The sequence below is a fragment of the Cnephaeus nilssonii genome, assembly GCF_951640355.1.
Source record: "Cnephaeus nilssonii genome assembly, chromosome: 15".
NCBI lineage: Eukaryota > Metazoa > Chordata > Mammalia > Chiroptera > Vespertilionidae > Cnephaeus > Cnephaeus nilssonii.
This window is the reverse complement of record NC_137086.1, coordinates 6,902,687-6,928,224: the sequence shown is the minus strand read 5'-3', so window position 1 is coordinate 6,928,224 and position 25,538 is coordinate 6,902,687.

Genomic DNA, 25,538 nt, shown 5'->3' with positions numbered 1-25,538 from the left:
CCAAACAAATCAGTGACATGTAGACAAAGGCATGGCTAATACATAAGCCGTATCAGAGATCTCAGCACTGGTGTGGCACTATCCCTTCAGGTAACAGGTGATGGGGTGGGGCCTATGGTGGCATTTCAAAGGTGGTTCCTTACTTTGAATTTGATTCACCCTGTTATGCCAGGAACCCTGTACTCTGTACTGAACACTGGAGCATGTGCATGAAGTTTAAAGCATCACTGTCCAGCATAGAAGACTCAACTCCTCCAATGTGTCAACACTCAAGGGCACTTAATCAAGATGAAAATTCTGGAAGTGACCAGGGTTGCATATCTGCCACAACTAGAATCTGGCTCAGATTTTACAACATCAGACTATAATCCATTGTGATATGAGACCAAATATATTTTGGGTAGCAGTTTGAGACACTTGATAAAGTCAAAGTTTCCAAAAGTTAATTATTTATCTCCAAATATAAGGATGAGTAAGCACTTCCAAATTATACTGCAAAATGGGTCAGAGTCATCAAAATTGGAACCTATAAATTTATGGGAAATAACTCATATATTCTAGTAGGTCACGTTAACTTATTCTGTCCTCTGGGGATAGAGATATAGATTTAGCTATAGATATTGATGCATCTGTAGATATAGCTAAGGACATATAGATGTAGACATAAAAGCTGATATACATACCATATATATACATGTGCTACTATTCAACAAATAACTTTTTAAAGCTGAGATACTGATTGCCAAAATTGAATCAATAGCCTTAGAATATTTTTATTTCTTATTTCTTTCTTTCCCAAGATGTTGGTGTTCTGCGTGGTTTGTCTGCAAACCCATTGTATATTATTTTACACTCTTTTTGAGCTGTTTGGCAATTCCCATAGCCTCACCTTTTTAGGTATATATCTGGCACCTCTTAAGTGTAGATCATGGAACTAGGTGTTCATTGTGTGTAATACAAAAGTTGTAGACCCCCAAGGCTCACCTCCCTCTGCAGGGAATGCAGTGCACACCCAGGGGTCAACGGGGATGTTTGTGCTGATCCCCATTTTGGGAATTCTAGCTTGTGGAAGTCCAACTACCTCTCCAACTTTTCTGTAAACTCCCAGGACTTCTTCTTCTTCTTTTTTTTTTACTTGCATTGGGACTTTTTTTTTGTAATTAATGTTCTATTCTGCTTTGTAGATTTCTGCTTCCTGATATGAAAACTTTGCTCTGAGTTTTTAACAGGCAATAGGATGATTCTCACACCAGCATCTGTAGTCCACACCTTTGCACGTGAGGCAATTCAATTTGCCTCGTGTCTTGCTGCCAAATGTGCATATCCAAAGGTGTTCAGCAGAGCCAAACAGACTTCAGCTCAATACAACTTTTTTGCTATAAAACTCAGCTGTGGTTAATGACCCCCTTTTATTTTGTGGGATTTATAAGACAAAAATGTGTATGAATATTACCAAAGGAGCATTATGGACAAGTCAATGTCATAAGAGTTCAGAGGATGGAAAAAACATTGTGTTCTCAGAGTGCATGAAAAGTATCCAAGATGGTTTTCTGAGAGGTGATGAAATTGAACTTTGAGGAACACACAGAATCCATCTAGAAGGAGGAAAACGATCTGCTCAGCTATAGGGCAAACAATATGAGCAAGAGTTTGAGAGGTGGACAGACATGGGGTGGCAAGAATAGGATGTATTTGAGGACCCAGGGGACACGACCCAACTGGAGTGGAGAGCCCTGGGTACCAGGCAATCCGGAGGCCTAGGAGGAGAAACAATAACCTGCCATCACTACTGGTAAATTCATAAAGCATACTGTCTTTTTGAATTAGTGCCCCCTGCATTTATGGACACAACAGGAATTTATACAATGACTCCTCAGGGAGGGTGCTTTCCTGCTTAGCTGATCCACGGTGCCTGGGATTCTGCAAGAAAATCAGTAATTCCCATTGACTGACATGTTTTGTCCTGGTCCCCAAGGCCTTCTGTAAAGGCTTCTGAAAAGACCGCCTTTCTTCTCTTTCCGACCTCAGCACTCCCTCACCTCTACCTTCCACTCCCAATCTTCCCGAAGCTGCCATTTCCTGTCTCGCCTCCCTCTAGTTTGTTCCTTGTGAGCCTTGATTAGAGGTAAGCCCACGGAGCAGGACCCTCAGGCAGCTGTCTTTCTTCCCTCTCTTCCCTGAGCTGGGGCATCTGGTTCTCATTCTCATCCTGATGCATCGGTCTCCACTTTCACCTTGCTCTGTTTGCGTGTGGGTTACACTGCCTATTTGAAACGCAGAGCTCCTAATTGTTCTTGCCCCCTGTAATGAAAACAGCATCCAAGGGGAATCTGAAGAGAGCTGGATGGTTGAGAAGAGTTTGGGTATGAATCAGGCCTTCACCAGAAAAAAATTTCTGTAGCCAGGGAGATGTGAGCCTGTCAGACCTTTTGAAGGCATCATTCCTAACTCGATCTGAGGACAATCTTTGTGGAGTCTGTTGATCCCACGTGGGATTTGAACTTGTGTACAGGCACGTGCATTCTTTGAGGAAAGGATTTGAAGCTTTTATGAGAGTCTCAAAAAATCTGGGACCCACAAGAGGTAAAAATCCACCATCACAGATCATTCTAGATGGTTATCTGTAGCAATACCATTGTTACTAGGAGGAAGCCGAAGCTTAGAAAGTTATATGCTTGTGAACTGGAAGCAAACCACAATGGGCTGAGTGCTGGCAATGAACCATGCTATCCTGCCCCTCCAGTGTGGGAGACGGTCTTCACATTTGCTAGAAACACTAGTCACCTAGTACAGTGGTCGGCAGACTCATTAGTCAACAGAGCCAAATATCAACTGGACAACGATTGAAATTTCTTTTGAGAGCCAAATTTTTTAAACTTAAACTTCTTCTAATGCCACTTCTTCAAAATAGACTCGCCCAGGCCGTGGTATTTTGTGGAAGAGCCACACTCAAGGGGCCAAAGAGCCGCATGTGGCTCGCGAGCTGCAGTTTGCCGACCACTGACCTAGTAGACTGCACAGGTGTGCAAAGGAGGCTGGGTGTAGCCTGTGTGTTTTCTGTTGGTACCTGGAGCAGTACAGGTCACCTAGAACAGACGTTCTCATCCTTTGTTGAATTAGAAGTTCCTGGGTAGCTTGTACTCATCCTGATAGCCAGTCCATCATTTCATTAGACCCTCAGGGGGTAGGACTCAGGAGCCAGTAATTTGTACAGCTCCTCGGGTGTTCCAATATGCAGGCAAGTTTGAAACCATTGACCAACAGCATTTGGAATGGTGACACAAGACAGTGCAATTTGGGAAACATGAATCCTGGCCATGGCACAGCCATTAACAAGCCCAGTGCATTGAGCCTTTGTGGTTTCCTACCCATAGGGCTTGCTCAGCCTCAGTGCTCCATCAGGATTGGCCTTCCCTCTTCTGTTCTCATTAAAGTGTTGTTCATTTTCTGAAGCCCAGCTCCTGGGATGCCACCAGCCAGAAATGCTGTCTCACTTCCTGTTCCCTCAAAGCACAGCTGGTTCCTCTTCTCCTGGCACTCTGATTTGTTCAGTATGAACCTTTACCACAATACTTGGTGTATAGGGGTTATAATTTCTAGCCCAGTTACTATCAGGGTATTTTTCTGGGGTTGTTTGCTCTCCCAAGAAAGGAGAGAGAGAGAGAGAGAGAGAGAGAGAGAGAGAGAGAGAGAGAGAAATGATGTTAGAGAGACACATCTGATCGGTTGTATGAGCTGATGCTCTAACCATTTAGCCAAACTGGACAGGGCAAAGCCTGGCGATTTTTTTCTTAAAACATCCCAGGAGATGATTATTATTAAGGAAATTTGAGAAACACTGTAGAGCAAGGCTTGGGACTTTTAGACTTTATTATTTTGGATTTATTTAGTAAATTTGATGTCTTTTTTAAAACATTGACAGCATTCAAGCATAGTGTCCTCACAAGTCAAAGCAACCAATAACATTAGAACAAATTAGAAGGGCTCTTTTTAGCAACTTCTTAAAGGAATCCACATATCACAATATCTAACACCTTTCTTAATGAAGAAGCATTCCCCATAAAATCAGGAGCAAGACAGGGATGGCCACGATCATCATTATGGCTTAACCCTGACCATCTAGTTGCAAACTCAGGTCCTGGAGTCAGAGCCCCCAGGCTAGTTCCTCCTCTAACCTACTCTTTAATAATCAGCACATTGCATCTCTGTCCCTCAGCTTTCTCAACTCTAAAATGGGGATGAGGATGTGAGGCTAAAGTGAGGTGATGCATATGATATGCTGAACCAAGTGCCCAGCCCACTAGTTAGCACTCCCAACAGTCAGCTTTCTAAAATTGTCCATCGTGCACAAATGAACCTCTGAGAGACAGTGAGCTTGCCTGAGGGCACCTGAGTTATGGATGTCAACTCTGGCTTTGGGAGTCGCCTTGTGCTTTTCTCATTGCCACTTAAACCTGCACTTGGAAGAGTTGAAACAGGAGAAGCAAACAACAGAAACATAGATTTGATGTTCAATGCAGGCTAACCCCCCACAAACCCAGAGGGTGAGCACTCATGCTTCCTGACCATAGTCCTGCCTCTGAGAGTCACTTGGGGAAGAATCTTCTAGAACCTTCCAGTCACTGGGGCAGTGGCAGAATGGATGGGAGAGTGTGCCACATGGACCCCATCCAGGCCTTCCTCACTCCTACTACCCTCTAGGAAGAAGCAGCAAGCCTAGTACATGAAATGCGATCACTTCTGCATGGTGGCCTTCCCCAGAGTGGGTGCGGCTGTAGGTTTGCTCTCCCAGCAGGGATGGTCTGAACCTTTCATCACCCAAACCACAGTTCATGCCTGAAGACTGTGGTGAAATTAATTCTGTGGGTCTTGACTCAGAGCTTTGATTACCCATCCTTCACTTAGATGAATCATTATTTTCCCCACTTTGGTGGTTGACAATCTCCTGGTGCCCAAGGGAGGCAGGAAATGTGCTGATGGCAAGATGTGAACATCTCAGAAAGGGCCTGGCCTATGGTGGGCCAGGGCAGCCGGGTGGTATTAGAAAATACCTATCAGGTATATGTCTGGGTGGATGAATGGAGTGAACAGCGGTACAAAAACCTTCCTTGGTTTCCTTAGCATACTCCATGTTTTGTTCCCATTCATTTGGAAGAGAAGTCTCATATTTGCTATAATGATAAGAGGTTAAAAAAACTTCTGCTCCTCTGAAAACCAAATATTCAGAGGTCAAAGCTGAACAAGGACTGGACATTAGGAATCCTGGGTTCCAGACTCATGTGCCCCTAGTGGTGTGTGGCTTTGGACATGTTAGCTCAAGTTTCAGTTTTCTGCAGTCAATAATATCTACTCTGATGATCTCACTGGGGGCTGTAAGGTGTAGTTGACAGTTCATATAAAAGCTTTGTTGAGGGCACGGTTCAATTTTTATTTATCCCTCTCTCTTGACAAAGAAAAACTGTTCAGTGCATTTTTGGTTGAAGAATGAATGAATCTTTTTATGTCTCGGTATCTTCTCCTACCCCATGATTTTGATGAGGACAGGAAGGGCATCTTCTTCATGATTGTACACCTGAAGTCTGCATCAGGGTCTGGGGAGCAGTAGTTCTTGGTTGTAAATTTAGTGAATGCAGAATAGCGGTGGTATGGTTCCAAAGATGCCCCCAAACCCAGCTCCTTCTCTTGTGTTAAGTTTATTTATTCTGTCAATCCAAGTTGGTGTTAAATGTATCTCAGTTCACTTTACTTATATATTTTGTCTCTTCCATGAACTGTGAGGTCCCAAGGGAGGGGGCACTATCTTCCTGGCAGTTAGGCCTCAGGAGAGATGCCTTCAGCTTGGTGGATGGAGCTATTGGTATCAGTCTGGCTAATAATGGTCCAATAAGCACTTGAAAAAAACAAACAAACCCAACAGTATTTTTTCTTATTATAAAAGTAATAAACACTCATGTTAGAAAATTTGTAAAGTACAAAATATTATGAAGAAAGAAATTTTAAAACCTTACCCTAATCCTTCCACCCAAGAGCTATTCTACATTAGAAAAATTTAATGTTATTTGAATTTAGCAACATAAAAATGTAGAAAAATTTACTTAATTTGTGATATGTGTTTCTTCCATGTTAGAAATAGTTAATTCCTAAATAATTTCTTGTTACTGCTCTCTCTTTTTCTGAGCAGATATGAAGAAGTTGGTGTTCATGTGTTTTAACACATATTTGATGAACATGACTCTAAATGTATAGTTAATAAAACTTGGTCCGAGGTCAGAAGACACCACTGAAATCTAAAGTAATAAGCACACAAGTTAATTTTTCTTTCATGAAGTAAATAAATTATGCTTACTTTTATGATTCTTTTTCTTCAATAAAAATTAATAGGGAAAAACCCATCTATACTAAAAATGCCCCATGAAAGTAACAGAGCACGTTAAAGATGAGCAGACACGTTATGGGGGAAATGGGGAAGAATAGCAGTTCAAATGCATTCATGCTATCGAAGGCTAGCTTGTTCTCTCCTTTCTTCTGAGTTACCTGAACAATAGAATTTGAATTGATTTATTTCTACTAACATACATTAAACACTTAATTTATGCATGGCAGGTGGTGACCTAAATTCAGTGTATTTTATCCTCAAAACTTAATTATTTTGCAGATGAGGAATTGAGGAGTTGAGAGTAGGTTGGCTAAGATCCCACAGCTGATATGTGGCAGAGTGGTTTTGGGTGAAGGGAGACTTTTATTGTATCTTTAGTAGACCCGTAGGGACTTTAGAGAGACCATCTAGCCCAACCATCTTGTTTCAGTATTAGGAAACTGGGACTTAAATGATACTCACAGTTTCTCAGGCAGGTCTTAGCAAGCTGGGCTAATCTCCAAGTCTCATTATTCTTATTCCAGTGTTCCCTCCACAATTCTGACCTTGAGTATAGTCACACAATTTTTCCAGGGACTAACTATCCTTATTTATCAAATCTATGTACTTGGACCCATTGGGGATGGTGGTTTTTACTCTCATCAGTTGCATTATCGTGGTGTGTGGGACCCCCAGGACCAATGAGTCTGTCTGAAGTGCTGTGACAGTCAACAGCATTGTATGTTACCAGATCAATTGGTTGGAAAAAAATAGAGGTTTAGATGACTGCTGGTTCCAGAAACGTGAGACAGTGATGTGTGAGAAGGTGCAAGCCATCATTCCCCTTCCAACTCCACCCTTGTCACTTAGAGTTAGAACCCTAGGTGAGAAGGTGCGAGAGGGAACACAGCTACCGTGTGTTCTTAGCCAAATCACTGGTGCCAGCCAGCACGTGTGGGCATAGACCATGTGCTAAGCCCTGAAGAACTCCTTCCTTTGTGTCTTCATTTTCACCACCAGCTTCCTGTTGTTTTTTTAGCAATGGGTTGGTCGTGTTCCCCAGGTTTCACCCTTTCAACATCTGAATGTCATTCCTTTGGCTAACTGAATTTTTTTCTTCACTTCTTCACTGGGTGATGACAGGAGAAACTGTTAGTTTTTAAAAAGTTGATTTAATGGTCCACTTGCAAGAAGCCACATAGCAACCAATCTGTTCTTAAGATTTGGAATTTATTTGATTCATCTTCTCAGATGACTTATTGAAATTGTCTTTAGAATGTGTCTAAAATGGGTGTTGTGTGCTCTACTGATGGCACCAGACCCAGAATTTCCATCCAGGTATTTATTTAATTGTCTCTTTTAATTCTCTCTACTGACACTCATCTTGAAGTTTACTTTTGCCATTTTGTTGGAACAGCACTCCACCCCTGCCCCAAACATTTAACTCCTCTCAGATAAATCCAAGCCCAACCCTGAAATTCCCAGGTTGGCCCTAAATCAATGCCAGACTGTATGGTATGTTAGTAATGGCTCATACTTCAGGGAGAAGAATTTTCATGAGTAGTTTCAGAGATGCAGATAAAAGAAGCAGAAAACCCACACTTAGACTATAGCGATCATTACTTAAGACAAGTAGAAACGATGTGGTGGAAAGAAGAGAGATTCGTTGTTCGAATACAAGATGAATATTAGAAGTAGGTGTTGGGAAGCCAGAGTCTCTCCAAATTTAAGTTTAACTCTTTAAGGACATTTGAATTTGGTCCTAAGACAAGGATAGGGAGATTCAGGGTCTTTCAAAGGAAAGGATGGTTTCATGGTGTGGGCTATTTCTTGGAGCTCTGACAATGAATGGACAGGCAGCTCTTCAGAAAGGTGTGCTCTTTTGACAATTAAGATGCACCAGCTTCTTAATTGTGTGGTGACACTTCGTGAAGGCATGGACCTGGCCAGGCTTTGCTTTCCTTCCTTGTCAGAATCTCTGCGACACAATCAAGTATTTCATGACAAACTTGGGGAAATCACCTCTCCTCTGTGCATTAGTTTCCTCCTTGGCAAAACAGTGGTATAGAATAGAGATGCTTTTAGTGACATTGTTCTATTAACATTATGATTCGCTCTATACTAGGGTTTTAGAATTATAAAGCTGAAAGCACCTTAGAAGTCATCTGGTCTAACTTCCTGGCTCAGTTAGTCTTTGATGTGTCCCAAACCATGCAAAAATGTAGTGGCTTGAAACCAAATAATGTATGATTTCTCATAATTCTGTAGGGTGGCCAGTTGTTTCTCTTCCTCTTTCCCTGTGCTCATTCATGATTGCTTTCAGCTGGCTGGAAGAGCCAAGACGGCCTCCTTCACATGTTTGGAAGTTGATGCTGGCTGTTGGTTGGGGGCCCTTATTCTCTATGTGACCTTTCCTGTTCTAGTAGATTAGACCAGCTCCCATACAGGGAAATCTCAGGGCAGTATCTTAAGAGGGGGAAAGCTGCAAGGCCTCTCAAGAACTAGTGTCAGAAGTCACACAAGGTCACGTTCAATGCATCGATCATGATGAAAATGCAGGTATGCTAACTCCCCGAATGGAGAGCTATGTTCACTCTGTAACACACTCCTCTCTGATGGCCATTTTCCAATTCATTCATTAGCCACAATAAGTATTATTGGGCATGTACTGCATGCCAGGGAAAGTATACTGGGATACTTTTGGTGGATTCAAAAAATGAACGAGAAAGCATCCCCCTTTCTTCAAGTAATTCACAACCTATACCTAGCATGACATTCAAAAGGGGTTAACTGACCACGTTTTAAATAGGACTGTAACTGACTTCTATAGTCTCTATAAGACTGTGGGTCATAGGTAGAAATGAAAGCTCCTTCTTATCTAGATTTCAGTAGGCATTACCATATATTTTTACTGGGACAGTTGGGATTCTTTTCCACTTTCCTCAATCTCCTCCTCAGTGAGTTTAATACATGAAGAAAGACAATATCCAAATTATCATAAATCTGTCGGCATTCCATTTCAGAACAGAGGCAAATGGAGCTTCCATGTATCTGCAATGTTGTATGTATCTGGATTACCGTTTTATCCTTTAATGGGGTGGACCTCAGGGTCAAGTTTTATTATATGCATCTTAAAAATGTAGAGCTGGAGTTTCAGAGAGGGGAGTAGAGAGGTGACCTGAGTCAGGATGGGACATTAACCTCCTGACCTTGGAGATTGATGGGTCTCAGGCAGCACTGCACCTCTGAGGGGAGGCTGTTTGGGCACAGGGAGGAAGGCCAGATGCCCTGGTGTTTCATTTTAAGCTTTGAAAGGTTAAACTTAGGCTTGCCTTTGCCCTCTAACCTGCCAGGGCCACCCCAAAGCAAAGACCACCATTAGAGTTCTCTCCTTCCTCTTCTTGGACTTTAATTCTGCTCGTCCCCCTCCTTTGGGTACCTGATGCCCACTCGTCTACAGCTGCTCCATTCCATACCTGACTTCCAAGAAAGAATCAGCTACCAATTATTTACTCTTCCATGTGAATGTCAGTTAGTGGATGAGTATGATATTTTACTGGGAAAAGGAAAGCTACATTCATGGGGAAAGGGAGTGTAGACACCAGCAAATAGGATATGAGAACATTCCCAAGGCCTCTCAGATCATGCCTGCTACTTTCTGCTCTTAATACCCATTCAGAGAGTCCAATATTCTAAGATGGTTGAGTAATAGAGTTTTAGAATTGAAATGGTCACTGATAATTCTTAATTTGTTGGTGAAAAAAACTGAGATGCAGATAGAAGTGGTTGCTTGTCATGTTACACAACTAGAGTTGGGATTCACATCTGAATCAGTAGATCTTTACATCAGCAAAGTTTGAGCTAGATATTATTTTCATTTCCAGAGAAATTGATCTACACAAAGCTGGACAGTTTTCAGTTGCATAAATCCTCATATATTGTTTTTATAAGATGGTAAAGAGTGCTAGGGTTTTGATACCAAAAGAAAAAAAAAAAGAATAAGGGATGGAGAGGAAGCTATGGCTAGTCTTCAAGTTGCTATTGTTATTGTTGTTGCTGCTGCTGCTACTTCGATATGACTCATGGAAGTGGCATCAGAAAAATAGCATTTGACAGATCAGGTCTTAAGCTGTAGCATTCAGACACAAGTTCACTATGTGGTCTTGGCAACTGGCATAACCTCCTTACTCATCTGTTTAACAAAGAACAATAATCTCTAAGCAAATCCATAGACTCTCCAGCTCTGGAGCTGGGCAGATGAGATTCTGAGGCAACAACCAGAATGAGCACAGACTTGGAGTAACAAGGGAGTAATGGTTGGAATAATGGAGTAATTCTTGGAGTAATGGTTATTCGCTATTTTGGGGACAGCAAAGAGGCCAATTTGGCAAAGAGGAATGATTTATGTTTGCAACTTTTAGTGAAATAGAGATAATAGTTACTTTCTTAACATGATAAAATATGCCTATCAGGGGCAAGGGAAGACTGAAAACTCATGTCACCATCATAAAAAGTTGCTCAAGAAGTATTAGACAATGCCATTAGCTCTTTGATGTCTCTTGGTTTTGGACCACGTTAAAACTCAGGACATTTTAAGAGTTCTGGTCCTTTTCTGAAAGAAGTGGATCTGTGGTAAAATGTTTCACATCATTGATAAGCAAGTAGAGGAAATAATTTTAGGCAGATGGTCTTCAAGTCACACTTAGACATCTACCTCCTGTCTTCTTAGTGGGATGCCTACAAGGGTAGGCACTTTATAACAGCTCTTTATTACAATTCTTCCTGGTTTGATAGATAGAACAGCCTTGTGGAAGGAGCACTACTCATATCTTTATAAAGATAGATATGATACCTACTCTGTTTGTATCACAGAATTGTTTTCAAGATGAAATGAAAAAATGTATATGAATGTTTTATTGTTGAAGAAAATTTATGGCTATGAAGGGTGGATCTTCTCTGGACCCTTCAAGCCTGTGGGTCTTGAGCCTCCAGAGAGCCCAGGTGACTATACCTCTGTACTACCCTATAAAACCACAGTCTTTTCTGGGTGCAGGCAAGGCCCTGATCACCGAACCCCACCACCCAGAGTAGATGGCTCCCTGAATGACAGCCAGCATGGACTTGTATTTGCAGAGCAGGTACAGTTAAAAGGCCTTGGACTTTGGAATTTTAAAAAGGGAACCAACACCAACATCCCTGAAATAAATTGATTTGGTTGAAACTCCTCCAAAGAAATTACCTTAATTCTGAGACTAAATATGCTGTGTTCCAGCCCAAATGGACTTTTCTTGGCCAATTTCTTGAGAAGTAAACATTCAAGTTTAATAGGGACAGGGCAGTAGAACTTGCAGTTTTAGCTCACTGATGTCACCCATTGCTTTTTGAGCCAAAGAACAAGAAAATCCAACCCTTCCTTCAAGTATGAAGGCATCGTGTGGGAACGGCACAAATATGTTTGTGGTTTCTATATATTTTCCTCTAAAGAAAAACACAGGCATTGAAGAGGATACATTTTTCAGAAACTTGACAGACATATGTGCTTCTCTCAGAGAGGGGCCCACCTGGGAATTTTGGCTGTCTGGTCTAAAAGGCTGTCTTTTTATTCCTCGATTAAAAATATGATAAAAAATAAGCACAGAGGTTCTAAACTGTGAAAGAACTTAATGTTAAATCAAACAACAAAAGTCAGATCAAGGATAAGATCTTAGTGTTAGGGGAAAAAGAGAGCTTTTGAACTTGAAAGGCAAGTGTTCATTTTATCGTGGATGAAGCGACAAAACGAAGAGCTGGGAGAATTGTCAAACCCACTCCAGATCACAGGGCTCTGTCTTCAAGGCTGGACTGGGGCTTAGGCTTCTTGGCACCAGGAATCTTCCGTTGGATAACAGGTCATTTCTTTTTTAAAATGGATTTTTAAATATTTAATTACACTTATAAAAGATTTTGCTTAGCCCTAACTGGTTTGGCTCAGTGGATGGAGCATCGGCCTTGGGACTGAAGGGTCCCAGGTTTGATTCTGGTCAAGGGAATGTACCTTGGTTGTGGGCACATCCCCAGGAGTGGGTGTGCAGGAGGCAGCTGATCAATATTTCTCTCTCATCAATGTTTCAAACTCTCTATCCCTCTCCCTTTCTTTCTGTAAAAAACCAATAAAATATATTTAAATAAAGATTTTGCTTAAAGAATTGAAAGGGGGTGATGTCTGAAATAAAGTTTGGATTCATATCAATGAAACCATATGGTCTATGTCATGATATCACAGATAATGGTCAAGTTATTATGTTCTCTTTTTTAGTATATTTTTGTTGATTTCAGAGAAGAAGGGAGAGGGAGAGATAAAAACATCAATGATGAGAGAGAATTATTGAGTGGCTGCCTCCTGCATGTCCCCTACTGGGGACCAAGCCTGTAATCCGGTCATGTGCCCTGACCTGGAATTGAACCATGACCTCCTGGTTCCTGGGTTGATGCTCAACTACTGAACCACACTGGCCAGGCAAGTTGTTATATTCTCATAAAGCCACTCTGAAGTGCAGTGTTCTCACACTGCCGGGCACTAATGACTCTAAGTGATAAAATGATGCGGCAGTGACACCTCACTTCATGTAATGAGGCAGGCTATAGCCCCCTTCCAATGGTAGCTGACTCCACTCAAGATCTGTATCGGAGGGCTGCCTCCTGGGCAATGAATCAAATCGCTGATTTCAAAGGTACTAGCACAGCTAGTCGGATCCTAGCAGAGCTATTCTTGTCCATCTCTGGCGCTTTCCACTGGAGAGTGCAGAACACTTTGGCGAATCCATTTTGATTCCGTCCACCTTAAATAAGAACCACTGAGGTAGGCAGATGGTCAGAAACCAGGAAGCCAATCCCAGCCCAGAGGTGACTCATGATCCAAAGAGGAGGCAAGGATTGGAGATTTTCCATTGTTATATCCACAGTCTTGAGCTCCCAGAAAGTATTTAAACAACAGTTGGTGATTGAATATGGATGGCTAAATGTTAAGTTGGTGGTAGAATTGCTCTGAGTGTGGAGTGGAAGGGCGATCAATCTTCCTGGGGTGTGGAAAACAAGGTCAAGGAAAGCTTCAAAGCTGATATTCGATCTGAGCCTTAAAGGGAAACACATTGCAGAACAAATGATCATCCTCTTGTCTATTTAAGTTTCAGGTTATACAGATCTGTTACTTTAAAGATACTACTTGTATGTCCATCAAACACCCCAACTTCCCTGATATGGAAAGTGAGCACTCGGACTCAGGGGTACCCGTCTTGTTCTCATCAGAGCTACCCGGTCTGCCTCTGGGGGGTGCTTCATCCTTAGGGAGCAGGCGAGGGCCTCAGACTCTCCTGCAGCCTCACCTGACTTCCTGCATTGCCCTCACTTGGGGCCTGGGGAACGGCTGTTGTACTTGGCCTCTCTCCACCCCCAGGGTACGCAATTACTCAGAAACTCCCAGCTGCTCCCAAGCCCCACACTGAGTTTCCAAACAGAACCTGTGAAAATAGATCCCAGTGGCACCTTCGGCCACTTTTGGCAACTGCCCGGTCCACAGTGCACCAGCAGGCTCTCAAGGCCCAGATGCTCTCCAACCCAGGTGCGAAGAAAGCCTGGGCCGACACTGTCTGTGAGACACATCCAGGAAAGGTCTGCCCAGGAACCCTTGATCTGATGTGTTTCTTTTGGCTTCATCCAAACCAAATGGTGCTGAAGATCTGTGCTGGGACCTGTCCCTTTATTGCAGGCATAGGCTCATACATCTTCGGTCATGCAGGAACAGAAAGCCTCCTACCTGCCTGGCCCCCTGCTGGTTCGGAATGTCTGCTTCTTCCTGTATGGAAACTTGGTGTTCATGTGGCTCCGCCTCACCCCTTCTCCTGACCAACTGCTCCATCCGTTCTGTATTCAATCCTGTTCCATGTTTTCTTCCTGCCTCCTTGTCATCCTCATTCAGGCCCCCACTTCTTCTTTTTTTTAATATATATTTTTTTTATTTCAGAGAGGGAGAGAGAGATACAAACATCAATGATGAGAGAGAATAATTGATTGGCTGCCTCCTGCATGCCTCCACACTGGGGATCAAGCCCACAACCCAGGCACATGCCCTGACCGGGAATCAAAACATGACCTCCTGGTTCATAGGTCAATGCTCAACCACTGAGTCATGCTGACAGAGCAGGCCCCCACTTCTTAGCTGCACTATTTCAATAGTCTCCTACTGTTCTCCCTTCCTACATTGTCCATCCTCCAGAGACATGCTGTTGCCAGACTGACCTTTCCAAAGTGCATACCTTTGGTGACAAAATTCCCCTGCTCAGAATCCTACCAGGGCCAGCTCACCTGCTCCGTGACACCCGGACACCTCGTCTGGCATTAAGACCTTGTTTGATCAAGGCCCTGTGGCTGAGGGGGTCAACTAAAACTTGTGTTCCCCACCTGGAGTGTACAGTGTATTTTGGAAGTGGCTGCCCAGCCTGAGACCACATTTTTCATCTCCTCATGTCCCCAACTCTACCCTGCATCTCATTTTACAAATGACATATATGCAAAAGTGCTGTATGTGTATATGTGTATAGATACCCACATGCATATATATACAAATATACATATCTATACATATATAGACACATATATACAATCTCTAAGGAGAGTACAGGTTACCTAAGGGCATATGTCATGATTTACATTTCTTCTTACCTCATGCAACACTATTTTAAGATGTGGGGACACCCAATCAGGATTTTATCAATGACTCAGATCAGGGTTTCCACCTTGCCTGATGATAGCATACTTGTTAAAAACAGATTCCTATGCTCTTCCTGGAGATTCTGATTTACGTGGCCTGAGGTGGGATACAGCCTGCAGATCTTCCAGGAACCCTTCCTTCCTTAGAGTCTGAAGAGCACTTTGGTCTTATTATGTCCCTTGTTAAGACAGGCATTTGGGAAAAGAAAGTCAATTCAAGCATTTACTGAAACATACTCTCAAACAACACTCTCAGCTTTTATTCCTTCATTGCTGGCCCAGGACAAAGAATGGGTACCTGAGGTGGGGCTGGGAATAGATCAAGGTGAAGATGGGAGTGGTCGTGGAGAGACAAGGTCAAAGAGGAAAAAGAGAACTTCACCAATTTTTAATCAACACTTAATCTATCTCTTGTACTCATGTCTTTGGACTCTAAAAATCCCTCCCAAAAGTCTCCTTTCAATTATTTAAACACATTTCAAGATAATTCAGCAATTCTAAACAAGTATCCACACAAAGATTGTGTGAGCCTAAGAAACATGTACTCTGTGAGGGTCTTAACTACAGCTTACAAATAGTAATAGCTACAATGGGTTCTATGCTCTGGGTGCCTGAGGGTCTTAATTACAGCTTACAAATAGTAATAGCTACAATGGGTTCTATGCTCTGGGTGCCTGAGGGTCTTAACTACAGCTTACAAATAGTAATAGCTACAGTGGGTTCTATGCTCTGGGTGCCTGAGGGTCTTAATTACAGCTTACAAATAGTAATAGCTACAATGGGTTCTATGCTCTGGGTGCCTGGGGGTCTTAACTACAGCTTACAAATAGTAATAGCTACAATGGGTTCTATGCTCTGGGTGCCTGAGGGTCTTAATTACAGCTTACAAATAGTAATAGCTACAATGGGTTCTATGCTCTGGGTGCCTGGGTATCAGGCACTATGCCAAGTGCTTTATGTGCCTTGGTTCTAACACAGATGGAGAAACCCAGGCCCACAGCTTAGTAGGTGGGAGAGCAGCTATCTGACCCCACATCAGTTTGGTGTGAAGGCCATCTTTCTTTTATGCCACACTGCTTTTGTGTCTGCCCAGTGTACAGCTTGGGTCAGGAACAGAATGAGTTCTTAGTAAATACTGGTTAAAAGATTGAGTGAATATTCCACAGTGTTAGGTTCCTGTGTTGCAACCTTGTTTGGGAGGACAGAAGGTTCAAAGCAGGCTACAGAAAAAAGTCTAGAAAAATCTTTTAAAAAGGGAAGAAATGAAAGGGAGAAAAGTAAAACAAAAATCCAGATTTAGAGGAAAAGTAGCATGATTGGGGTAATTAAGCACAAAGAGGAAAGAGCAGCCCTCTAAATGGTCCTTTCGGTTTATGAAGCGAGGAAGAGCAGAGGGAGAGGGGGATCCATGGCGGGAGGAAGGTGGGTAATCACTGCAGTGGCCTGGGACTTCACCGGGCTGTCGGGGCGGAGCTCTGTGGAATGGTTGACCATGGGGTGTTGGATGGCAACCAATGCTGACTGCTGAGAAATGTACAGGAAAGGACTGCAGAACTCACCGACAGCTGGGATCGCGAAGCCTCATTCTTGTGCCTGTCCCGGGTGTATATCATCCAGTGTTCTACCAGTCACTTCTTCCCAGCATCAGTCTTGTCTATCACAACAACTGGAAATACCATTATCTGAATGTAATTGCATTTCTGCAAAGAGACCTCAGTCTCGGTGGATAATCTGACATCATAGGCCATGATGGATCATCTCAGCCCATATGCCCTGAAAGACACACATACCATACTAAAGCCAAAGATTATGTCACAAGCACTCTGGTCTCTCCATCGAAGCTCCTGTCGTCAATAGGTTGGGCTCCAAATGAAAGCATGGAAGGCAGGAGGAGACCACTACATTTGAGCTGCATTCTGGGAGCAGCGAAGTTACTACACTAGTGAGCTTATTTCCCACCTCCTTGACCCTGCAATACTGTGGGGTCAAATCTCTTACTCAGCCTTACTGTTTATTTCTGCTCTCCCCTCCTCCACCTATTTCATTTAAATTCAAGAAAAGTTAATTTCCATAGTTTAAGTAGATAATAAGGAATATTATTTTTATTAAATTTATCATAAATCCCATAGTTTAACTAGTTTACATAGTTAAATAAGGAATGTTAGTTTTATTAAATTTGTCACACAGAAAAGCAGAACAAAGTAGGGCAGAAAGGTTTCCACCTGGGCATAAGCATAATCGTTTTGCTCACAAAAGACTTTAAACCTTACTAAACTTTTAAACTTTTAAACATTTCAAAACTCCCTGATGCCCCTGGTGCCTGGATTATAGTATTTGAATCTCTTTTTTCAATTGGAAAATGTAAAATGATGTCACATAGATAGCTTCCCAATTGACTTTCAACTATGTGGAGTAATCGATTTTCTTTCTTCAAAAGATAGCCCTTGGGTGGCAAGCTACAAACAGCCACCCACTTAAGGACAGGAAAATATTTTTGGTTCATGTATTAAGCCTGTTGAAGTTAGAACCATCCTCCAGACTTCCACCAGGAATCTTGGATTCTTCTGTTGAAACTGTCCCCACCTCTCCTTGGTCCCCATCTCTTCTTAGAGCACTTGTCTAGACCTACTGCACGTCACACCATGGCACATTCACTTCTGCCTTTCCCTTCAGGCCGAGCAGAGGGCCTTGAACCCCATGGGCATTGCATAGGTGTTCTGTGAAATCCAACCTTCATTACAGAGAGCACGAGAACACCCCAGGAACCCCTTTTAAGTCATTCAGATGGCAATAAATGGTCCAGCTCCCCACTTCCTCCAACAGGGAATGATCTCAGTGGTATTGCAGTTCAAGTTTGAAGCCAGATGTGGCTACACATTTTTTTTGTGTGTGTGTGACCAACTCACATCAGTCTCCAGAGGAACCAGAAACTTCCTACTGCAGAAATGCAGGTGATCACACACGGCCACCATAGGGAGATGTTTGTCACCGATCCATATTTCAACATTTGGAGATGGTTCCAGGTAAACGGAGAGATGGTAATAGTTTCCAGATATGTGCAGATTGCTGCTGGCTCAGTGATTGTCCCCATCAAGCTGGGAGATAATGAAAAGTGCCCCTTCTGTGATTCAAATCACTTCCTCCTGTTGGTTGACTTTTTTTGAATTATATGAAGTTACGGCTATACTGTGTTTGCAAAGGAAGTGGCTCATTGTTCTACATTTATTGTCAATGCTTTCTCCTCAGGATGATTTTGCTATGCAAATTTATCCTTATGAAGTAAATTTTTAAAATTATAAAGACCTATGTGGAATTTGAAATATTTCCTATAATTATTTCACAATAGCATATGGATTAGCAAATAGTGTGGGGTAGAGGATACTAACGGAGATATTTACAGGGAAAAAAGTGCACATGAAATATGGTTTGGCCAGGTTTAATACACACAGAATACACTTTAATACTTTCATATGGTCTGAATAATATCCCCATATTGATTTTTTCCTCATTTCTACCAACTCCACAGCAAATGTACGACAATGGCTCATTGATTTATTGTGAGTGTAGCAATGGGTTTATAACGGCATGAATCATGCCGATTGCTCAATTCACCACATGCCTTAATAAAAGTTTCACTTTAATAAAACTGAGCTAAGGCAAATATGCCCAGAGGCTGGCCTGACATTCCTTATACATTACCCTGCCTCAGGAAATTATTGCCATATATTTTACAGCAGCTACAGTAGGTTAGGGGATCAGGATTAAAATGTACTAACTACCGTGATATTTAACAGAACTCCTGTGTTCCCAGTTAACCCTCACGGGTACAAAATGAACAGGGCAATTAGGAGAGAGGACGGTGTAGGGAACAGAACTGGGGGAGACTCAGGCCCTTGTTACACCATGAGAGTGGGAATACCTGTCCTGTTTTGCTTCTGCAGTGGTATGAGCACCAAAGGAGAAAGAGGAAGCCCAGGGCTTTACAAATTATAAATGCCATGCATGTGTCAGATGGGGGTGTCACCCAGAATATATCATAGGGACTGAGCCTGCAAGATGCACACACAGCCACCCTTAGTACTGTGAACTCTGTCCTTTGCAAGATAGATCATCATGGTTGTTAATAACAATGGGTTTGCAGAAATAACAAGTCTTACTCTATTGATAGGTGTTTGGGGGTTAAAAAGAAGAAAAATCAGCCATTTTAATAGTGCTACAATATTCTTTTACAAACTAAGGATTGTGTTTTGTCTTCCCTGGTAAGAGTTGAAAAGGGCCCCATCACACCTGCATTCTATTTTTTTTTTTTTTAAACTAAGCTGGGGTGTGAGAACATAGGCTAAAAGGAATTATGGGTAGTGTTCAAGTGACTTATCAGCTGCTCACTATTGCTCCCAAAGAAATTGTGATTAGATTATCTATATCCTATTAAATGCTGATTGGTGCAATGTATGTTAGTCCAGAAGGCCAAGGAGGCATCTCTGGATGTCTAATCAGGACCAATGACCTAGTCTTGATTGCGGGGTGGTGTCAACCTGTGGACAGAGCCAGACAGATTTGGGCTTGAATCTTGTCTCTGTTGTTACCTCCTGGCTGTATGATCTTGGACCAGGTACAGAGTCCCTCTGGGCCTCCATTTCCTCCTCTGTACAATGGGGGTTCCATTTGTTGGAATGTAAAGAGTCTGGGCTTCGAGAAGACATTTAATAATGCAGTTCCCTGCACCCATTCTCAGCTGCCTCGTGTTGACTAGTCTCCATCTCCCCCACCTCATCTACACATAGCCCTCACTCATGCAGCAGCCGGGTAGGGAAGGCACGTTCTCCCAGCGTCCTCTCTGGCTCAGGGGCCCTATCTCTCTGCTCCCACACCTTCTTCATCGCCTTCAGCACTCACCAAACCAGCTTGGATTCATCTCAGTCTCATCTTTTTCCCCACTTAAAATCTTGAGGGAAGAAACTGTATTTGTATGTTTTACATTCTGTCTCCCTCATAGAAGGTGGTCACTAAATATTAAATAAATGATGGATGAATTAATGATGTACAGCCAAGTCACAACTTAAAGGGTATGTACTGTCACCAAAGGGAACCTGATCATTAGTTTTGAAAATAAATGATGATGCAGGAGATGCTGGATGCGCCCAAACTCAATTTACAATTCAAAGTCACTGCTTCTAAGCTAGCATAACAGCAATAATACCCAGCTGATATTTATCAACTGCTTCCTATGTGTAGGCACTGTGCTAATCATGTACGTACCTCAGGACCTTAGTCCTTACAACTCTACAACATGCTATCGTTACTCCCATATTACAGGTCAACATACTGAGTCTTAGATCAAATAACTTTCCCAAGGTTGCATAGTTAACAATGGCCAACCTAGGATTTGAACCTGTGTCTTTCTGATTCCAGGTTCAAATCCAGCTCTGACTCATTGTAGTGAGCAAAGAGAATTGAACACTGCCATCCACAAAGGGGTTAATGTTTGAATATGGGGCTGAGAGTCCCAGGGAACTAAACTCACTGTTACCTAGGTCTCTCTGAGTTTCACTCCCGCCTGGTCCATGTTCTGAGGCTTTATGGCTAACTCGCCCGCAAAGGGACTCCAACAGGGCCAGCTGAAATCAAACCCACCGTCATCAACCAGGAACTAAGCTGTCAAAAGAAATGAAAAATCCAGGGGCAACTGCAGTCTTACCATTCATTAATGGGTTTATCGGGAACTCTCTTGACATTGAGCTCTAACTACGGCATTTAAGAAAATCCCAAATTTGAAAATAAATAAGTTGGCTGACATACAGACATTTTACATATGAATTTAATAAAATAGATTTTTCTTTTTGAAATCTTTGGTAATCTCTGAAATATATCAACTGCAACCCAGGAACATTGTATCCCAAGCCGTGATTCATGAAATGAAACGGAAATGTATTATGTAATTCAATTTGGAGAGTCCAGCCCAGAGCTCATTAGGGCTGTTGCTGGTGATGTGGACTGTAGTTCGGAGGCCCTGTGGTTTGGGCAAACTTCTCCCAGTCCTTACCTCCCCTTCCTCTGAGAACATTATAACCAAATATCGTCACCCTTTAAAAATAGCAGTCTTGAACATTTTGCCCACAAATGAAGATCACTCAGGGAAACCTTAGGAAAAACTGTGGATTGTTTCCCCTCTGCTCCCACTTTACCATTAACACATCTCGTGATGAGTCAGGCTCAGCACTGACTCATGGCCTCTCTATGTAGTCCTTGGATCCAGACCAGGCCTGGCCCATACATTGGGCAGGTAGACACCAGCATGTCATCTGAGGTAACTGCAGCCCAGAGAAATGAAGGGACTTCCCCAAGGTCATGTGGTTCTTGAATATCCCAACTAGAACTAACTCTGAAATCTCTGGATTTTTTAAGCTCATCACACAGCCTAAATCTGTAATCAAAGCATAGTTTTCCCTACATGTGGTTATTTCTATAAAAACAAATGAGAACATGAGTAAGCAATGTACTATAAAGTAAAAATGTTTCAGTCTTTATTTCACTATTTACAATTAATGAGATTAGATGAAACTCACCATTTTAACCATTTAAAAGTCTACAACTCAGTGAATTTCAGTACATTCTCAATGTTGTGCACCACCACCACTATCTAATTCCAGCATGTTTTATCACCCTGAAGAACTCTGTACCCATTAAGCACTCTCCCCACTCCCCTTCGCCCTCCCCCGAGCCTCTGGCAACCACTAATCAGCTTTCTGTCTCTATGGATTTGCCAATTCTAGACATTTCATATAACAAAACATGCACTGTGTGATCCTTTATGAATGGCTTCTCTCAGCAAAGTGGATTCAAGGCTCATCCATGCTGTAGCATGTATCAGTACTTAATTCCTTTTTATGGTTGAATAATATTTCACTGTATGTTTATACTACATTTTATTTACCCATTTGTTAGTTGATGGACATTTGGGTTGTTTTTCATTTTGGGCTATTGATGAATAATGCTGCTATGAACACTCATGTACACGTCTTTGTTTGAATTTTTGTTAGCTTGTTTTCAATTCTCTTGGGTTTACCTAGGAATAGAATTTCTAAGTCATATGGTAATTCTGTTTAACTTATTAAAGGACTACCAAAGTATTTTTCAGAGTGGCTACACTATTTGACATTCTCATTGGGAATGTAGGAGGGTTGCAATCTCTCCATATTCTCACTGACATTTGTTACTTCTGTTTTTTTGTTTGTTTGTTTGTTTTTGGTAATTTTTAAAAATTGGACCCATGCTAGTGGGTGTGAAGTGGTATCTCATTGTGGTTTTGATTTGCATCCCTAATGATTAATGATGTATTATCTTTTCATTTGCTCATTGGCCATTTTTGGGGCCATTTTTTATATCTTCTTTAGAGAAATACCTATTCAAGTCATTTGCCTATTTTTAAAAAATTGGGTTGTCTTTTTGTTGTTGGGCCATAAGAATACTTTTCTGGGTATTAGAACCTTACCAGATATATGATTTGCAGATATTGTTTCTCCTTCTGAGAATGCCTTTGCCCCTTCTTATTATTGTCCTTTGCACAAAAGTTTTAAATTTTCACCAAGTTCAATTTATTTTTTTCTTTCGTTCATTATGATTTGGGTGTCATATTTATAAAACTATCATCTAATCCAAAGTCATAAAGCTATATAACTATATTTCCTTCTAAGAGATGAATGGCTTTAGCTCTTACATTTAGGCCTTTCATCCACTTTGAGTAAATTTTTATATTATCTATGGTATGAGATAGTGGTCCAATTTCATTCTCTTTTGTGTGAATATCCAGTTATTCCAGCACCACTTGTTGAAAAGGCTATACTTCCTCCAATGAATGGTTTCGGTTGAAATCAATTGGCCATAGATATATGAGTTTACTTCTGGGCTCTTGATTCTAGTCTGTTGATCTATGTCTATCCTTATGTCAGTACTGTATTTTTTAACTACTATAGCTTGATAGTAAGTTTTGAAATTGGGAAATGTGAGTCACCCAACTTTGTTTTTCTTTTTCAAGATTGTTTTGACTACTCAGAATCTCTTGCAATTTCATATGAATTTTCAGATCAGTTTGTCTATTTCTGCATAAAAGGCTGTTGGAAAGATTCCCTTGTAGAGCACGTCTGCTAGCAATAAACTCGCTTCATTTTGTTTATATGGGAATGACTTAATTTCTACTTCTCTATTGAAATGGTTTTATTGAGATACAGTTCCAATATCCTACAACTTACCCATGTAAGTGTACCAGTCAATCATTGTGAATATATTTATGTATATGTGTAACCATCACCACTGTCAATTTTAGAACATTTTCATCATGTTAAAAAAATCCCATACCATCTGACTTTCACTCTTTCTGGTTTATTTTAAATAATTAACCAAAACATTTATTTGGCTTATAATTATTGTCCTATTCTGTGGGAAACTTAAGCTATGATTTCATTTCTGAAAGACATTACACTTTATCTAAAGGAGAGAAAAAAAACCCACAACTAACACATATGCAACAGCCTGGTTCTGCCACTTTTAAGCTTTCAGACTGTGGCAGATCATATTTTCCAAAGATGGACACAATAATGTCTTGGAAGGGGTTGGATATCATGAAATTGGTATTTGGGTAGCTTGGTCTGGGAGAGTATGCCTGGTGGTTACAGGACTAAAACTTGAAGCAAGTAGAGGGCTTGTACAGTGGCTTTCTGGCATATAGTAGGTAGTCAGTGTTTATTGAAATTAGAAATGACTGAATCAATGAATTGTGGATGTCCACCTAAAGACTTATTAAGAATCCATCTAGAATGGTGGCTTTAGGAAAATGCAAGGAGGAGAGATTACTAGAGACCTGAGAAGGAAAAGGTAGCTGAATCAGATGAAAGAGCAAAGATGGAGAACACGATTGTATTCACCTATGAAACGAGAATGCAGGGAAGTACAACAGAGAAACATGGTGAACTTGAAAAAGGCAAGTCTGTAGTTTTGGGGTCAGCCTTTGTGTTTTATGATCACTACATGCTATATGTGTTAAATAAAAAACCCCGTTAAAGCTGAAAATGAGAGAAATAAAAAGAAGGTTGTTCTGCCCCGAAGGAAACATGCAATGCTTTGGTGAGCATCTCTAATATTAAAAATCCTTGCAAAGACCGCATGGTCCCAGCAGGGATTAAAATGAAGAATAGACATTATAACAGAAGACTAAGAAGAGTGCTTTTTGCTCAGGTTCTCTGTATAAAACCTGTTGGTTAATTAATTGACTCACTTATTTCCTCATTCAATAAATATGTCTTGACTATCTGCTATGTATCAGGCAGGTACAGTAAGAAGTCATGATTTCTTTCCTCAAGGAGAGACAGTGGGAATTTGATTCTGGAAGTAAGCAGAAATTGGATCATGTAGGACCTATTAGTTCTGATGAAGATATTTGGACTTTATCAATGTGGGACTGAGCCAGCTAATAGCCTCCTCTTAAAATGACTGCATGAGTGGAGAGAGAGAAAGAGAGAGAGAGGGAGAGAGATATTGAGATTCAGAGAAGTTGTTTTACCCATTCTAAAGCCACAGTTTGATAATCCCTTGAGCACACAAACTCATTATGCACATTAAGCTTAAATTGTGAAGTTGACTCTGCCTGCCACCTGGGAGGGATGGGTAACGGGAAATTATTTACATGTGTGCTTCAGGAGCTGGTGGAGGAAATGGAGTCAGGGTCTCCTTCAAAAGGAGAGTGAGTTTTCTAGATCGTGGAAGTGACTTCTTGACATAGAGGACGTTCTTAGAAGCCAGGGTGAAGTGTGCTAGTCTAAGTGCAATCCCCTGGCTTCAAATGAGGAAAACCCAAATTTTCAAATTGCCAATTCACACAGAAAATTCTTTCAGGGAGGATGTGTGATAATCCCTGTGGAAGTGAACGAAACCAGCAACACTAAGGGCTTCTCTCTCATCTAGTCAGTGGCAGAGACCAAGTGGGCAAAAGCAAGGGAGGCTAAGCAGTCCTACTTTACTGTGGAGCAATAAAAGCAAAACTCTTATAGCGATTTCCCCCAAATGGAGGAGACTAGGTTTACCACGTAAGGACCTTCATCAGTTCCCTAGTGCCGTGGTCGGCAAACTCATTATTCAACAGAGCCAAATATCAACAGTAACAACGATTGAAATTTCTTTTGAGAGCCAAATTGTTTAAACTTAAACTTCTTCTAACGCCACTTCTTCAAAACAGACTCGCCCAGGCCGTGGTATTTTGTGGAAGAGCCACACTCAAGGGGCCAAAGAGCCGCATGTGGCTCGCGAGCCGCAGTTTGCCGACCATGGCTCTAGTGGAAGGTGAGCAGTTTCACCAGGTAGAGGAGAGAATGTGTTCCCCTTGGAAGCAGAGGTCTTTGGGTGACCAACTATGTGTCCAAGTAAAGACAATTGTCTGTGGTGCCCA